This window comes from Tupaia chinensis, unplaced genomic scaffold, assembly GCF_000334495.1.
Source record: "Tupaia chinensis unplaced genomic scaffold, TupChi_1.0 Scaffold000037_9, whole genome shotgun sequence".
Taxonomy (NCBI): domain Eukaryota; kingdom Metazoa; phylum Chordata; class Mammalia; order Scandentia; family Tupaiidae; genus Tupaia; species Tupaia belangeri.
The window spans coordinates 221520-226704 of record NW_006159492.1 but is presented as its reverse complement, the minus strand read 5'-3'; positions in this window follow the sequence as shown (position 1 = coordinate 226704).

Sequence of the window (5185 nt, the reverse complement as noted above, 5' to 3'; positions counted from 1 at the left end):
GAAAGAGTGACTTCTCATATGGATGGCAGATGGGGCTGTCATGTTTCTTAAAATACCAACAGCATAACCAGGAAAGGCTCTATTCTAAGTTTGGGATGTAAGCTCAATCTCTTGGCTATGGCAAGCTGTGCCTTCCAGCCTCCTGAAATGATTCCCGCTAGCTAAAATAACACTGGAGTTGCTGAAATTTTAGTTGATTTTGCATCCAACACCTGGCTCTTGGTTGAATTGTTTATACTCGTGGGTTTAATTTTAGATTTAAGCTTCACATTTTTCCTGCTACTCCAGATATTCTTGCTTTCCTAACTGAATTTAAAATGTTTACAATTCACCAGCAGCCTGTAGTTTTAGACCTTGTTGTAAATATTCAAGATGCAGCAGCAGCCCGTTAGCATGGACTTGCTGATTGGCTCTCTGTCTTCCTTGCCAGGACACCAATCTTTCTATGATTTACCGGTTCCTTTTGTGCTCAACCCAGTATTCATTGACAAAGTCAAGAGGGAAGAGGAAATGAAATGCAATGGGTTGTTTTATTTGTGTAGTAAGCTGGCTTTTGGCCAGTTTTTGTTTTGATTGGTATGTCCATTTGGAGGAAACTTGAATACATTCCGAAATGTCTGGTGAGACAGACTTCAAGACCTCCTTACATCCGGAAATGTCCTTCTAAGTTTCTAGCAAAGCCATTCATTTCTCAGAAATCTCAGCTCCTGGTTTCTGGAGTCTGAGTGATGGCAAAGACCAAAAGCAGCATTTTGTACAACAAACTTGGGGTCTTTTTAGTTTTCACATTCGTACCTATGTCCCTGCTAGATGGAGATGAAGAGTGATGCTTTCCTGCACCATTTCTCTGTAGGTGAGTTTCTAGCTCCAGCTGGCCCAAAAGGCACTAGCTCACATTTTATAGGAGAACTCTTGAACTCAGAAAATCAATTAGATTTTTGTTCTCTGAGCCCCTACAACTCTGCATTTGTAGCACTATTAACCACAGTTATAAACAGTCTAATTATCTCTGCCAGACTGCAAACAGTTTGCAACCAGGATATTTTTATTCACTCATTCAATAAAACATCCTTTATTTATTGAGCACTCGTGCTATGTGAGGTGAGTGCTGGGCACAGCTTAGACTGCTGGTGAGTAAGAAAAACAAGGTTCTCCTCCCACAGTGGTCAGACTCAAAGGGCTTTTGTTCCAAACTCCCAACACCTTCATTAGGCCTGGCATGAAAGAGATAGCCAGGAAATGTTGTCAAAATAGATAAGACTAAAGGATCAGTGAATAAACTACAAATAAAACAAATGACTAAAGTGAATATTATTTGATTGCAATAACTAGAAGCTACCCTGAGACTATCCTGGGCAAAAGAAAACGAACAAGGGGGGAAAGTGCTATGAAAACATACTCAGGCAAGGCGGATTCATCTGTGGAAGGTCGCGGTGTGAGCCATGAGTTCTGAGGGAGCAATGTGCCCTTTCTAAAACTTTCCAGTGCCAACCTGAGAAAAGCCTGCCTGCGGGTATCTTGGGCCTCTGATACTTTCAGCACTGGCTGTTACATTCAGAGGAGGGCTCCACATACTGACGTCTTCCTATAACGGAGTGTATTTCTTTTGCCTGAAGAGGTTTCAGCATTCCATTCATTTGATAGTTTTATTCATGAAAAATCCAATCCACACCAATGCTCCATGTCATCATCTTTGAAATAACAAGCTGTAAGTAAAGATAACACAGAATGTATGTTACTGATAGAGCACCTTAGGAATATGCGAAATGCCTACTATGACTAGTAACTTGTTTATGTTATTATTTGAGTCCAAAACGAGTGGAGGAAAAATCTTAGTATGTATTTAGTTAAGTCAAGAAAAATGCAGTTCATGTGTCGGTGAACAGACGCTGGTAGGTAGCTTAGGAGACAAGGAGCGAAGAGTAAGGGTGGGATCATGGGTAGGAAGAAGAAGCTGTTTCAAATGCAGGCGTAGACATTCTCAAGGAAGGGGGCCCACTGCGTGAGATGATGGACATTTCCTTCTGGTCAGTTAAGGAAGGACTTAAGAAACCTGCTGTGTTGGGGGTCGGCAGGTGGCATGATGGTTAAGGGCACTGGACTCCCATATGAGTGACTGTGGTTCAGGTCCTGGACCTGGCAGCTTGCTTTCTCACTTTCCCTCTCTCTCTCTTTCTCTCATACTCATTCTGTCCCTCTCTGGGCAAATTAAAGAATAATAATAAAGTTAAAATAATTCTTAAAAGAAAGAAACCTGCTGCTTCTAAAAAATGAACACACAGTACTTACACATATTTATGGGGTACAATGATTTTTCAGCACAATAATCCAAGTGCATTGATGAAATAAATCAAGGTCATTAACATATCCATCATTTCAAACATTTCATATTTGTGTTGGTTGGGAACATTCAAAATTCTCTTTTTTAGCTGCTTGGAGATACATAGTAAATTGTTAATATAGTCACCCTCCTGTACTTTATAACATTAGAACTTGTCCCTCTTATCTACCAGGGGTTTGTTGCCATTAACCAGCATCTCTCTACCCCTCACTCATCCTTTTCCAGCCTCTGGTGTCTTTCTGCTTCTCTGGGATCATCCTCATTAGTTTTCACATCTGAATGAGAACACGCCGTACTTCTCTTTTTGTGCCTGGCTTATTTCACTTAATATAACGTCCTCTGGATTCTCCTCTGTCACCTCAAATGCCAGGATATCATTCTTTCTAATGGTTAGAAATTCTTGATTTTATACACACACACACATATATTTATCATATATTTTATATAATATTTATTTATACCATATATTTTATATAATATGTATGTGTGTGTGTGTGTGTGTGTATGTATATATATATATATATATATATATATTTCTCACATTAAGAAATACGCTTTATACAAAATGGCAAGTCAGTGACCATGAGGCCTCAGGCAAATCACTGGGCATCAGTTTCTTGGTCTACCTTGTAAGGACATAGAGAAGGTAATTTCTAAGATCCTTTGTACTCAAGAAGCTCTGTGTTTTTCGCTGCATTCTAAGTATCAACCCTGTGGATCATTGCAACAGGCATGAGAATTATGACATCTTTCCATTAGTCAGGAAACAAAGCCACTGTGAGTGTTCTGGAAACCGGGGCTTAACTGTAGACATTAGAAGTACATGAATGCAGGAACTGCTGGGGAAGCAGAGGTCTGAAAAGGAAAGTCAGAAAGACTTGCTAACCAGATTGACTGATGCACTGGTGCACATGGATATGTCAGAGCCAACGTGGACAGTGTGGACCATGAAAGAGGCATGCATGGGGGCTCTATGGAAACTCCTGCCTTGGAGAAGCTGTAGGCCCTGCAGTGGTGAACTTCTCACTGTGTGGATATACAGCCAAGTCTCAGGTGTTGGGCCTGGGATTGCTGTTGGCCAGCAGGGCCTGTCGCTGGGCACTAGCTGGATATTGAGCAGAAGAGAACGTGGATGCGTTTGGATTTACGGGGCATCTCTTCAGCATGTCCTTTACCATGTCTGACTGCAACAGCTTTTAGGGAGCAGTGGGTCAACTTCACTTCTGCCTTCCAAACCACGTGTGAGTTCCTCTTTTGGCCAAGTCTGACCTGGAACCATATGGCTGACAGATTGCATAGGGACAGAAACAAACAAACAAAAAAAGATCTGAGACAAACGGTATTTGATTTAAGTCTTCCTGATACTATATTTCAATCACATATATATGACATTATATGCTGCCTTTAAGCCTTTTCAAGTGGAGGGCCGAGCTCAGAGAGATTTGTCAAAGCACCCTCAGAAACCATAAGGTGAATGAAGACGGAACCTGTAATTTGCATGTCACATTACAATATTCTAGTTTATTTGTTGTGTATGGTTAATTTATTATTGTATAGGATTTCACAATTACCCTCAGAAATTATTAAGGCAGGAGTTAATTCTGATGCTTGATGAAAAACTGAGGCTAAACACTAAAACATCAGCCAAGCACGCATTCTAAGAGCCAGGGATGAAGTTGGTTAATCTTAGAATTCGTCAAGTACGGACACCTGTATGTGACTTAAAGGTTTCCAGAAAGCGCACTTACTTCAAGTGTCTTGTCACTATTTTGTTTTGACTGTGAAGATTCAGTTAATGATGATGCACTTCTTTGGATTGTAACTAATAATACTATTACTAATTACCCCATCTCATGTCTATTTCATTTTGAAGTTTACCGTGGACTTTCATGTCTCTCTCTCACTTTATCTTCAGAAAATGTCTATCTCATTTATTTCTATTATCTTCCCTTTATAAACAAACAAATGAGTCTCAGGAAGATCAGGAAGCTGCTTCACCCTGCGCCAATCTGACTTGAAGCAGAACTCAACCCCAGAAAACCTCTCTTTAAACTCAGAGCTCTTTCTAGTCTTTTCACTGCTATTTTTACTGGTAGTCACAGAGAAGACTCTAAAACTATTATGCATGCTTGGATTTATGAATGAGAAAATACCTTAAACTGGAGGTGTTAAATAAACATTTTACTATTACTTACTAACTACAGCTCAGAACATAGAAATCTATATTTAATACATCAGCACCAGAAGGGGACCGTCAGCAGGGAGCCATGCATCTGGAACCATGAGAGAGGGGGCAGCGGGGGAGGGGGAGAGGACAGAGGTGCCCTAGGAGTGGAAGTCCTTTCCTGAGCTTAAAGCAGAGGATGCTGACCAGTGAGTCGGGTGAATGAGGATGTGGGACCATAGATAATGAAGCCAACAATGTACCTTTTCTCTCCGTATCATCCTTTCAGAACACAGACTGTAAGAAGACCGTCATGAGAATCACAGGACACCCTTAAAAGTAGGCATTTTGAAAAATATCTCATACTACTTATTTTATAATGTGTATTTAAAATGGTCTGATAGAATAAGGCTTCCTGATGATGGATTTTGCCAATTTATGGTCTTAATATACACAATTGCTATTTCAGACACCTCAGAGCTGTAACAGAAATGTAGCTGCACGAGGAGAGGTATGTTCAGACAGAATGCTCTGGTTTAATGTTCCCTTTCATCTCTTCTCTACTTCTTTCAGACTTTTTTTGCCATCATATTCTTGGCCAACTGGGAGTCTTTATACTTTCATCTCTGAAACTCTGAGATATGTAGGACTATAGATCCTGCTTTCTACAAGAGAAACAC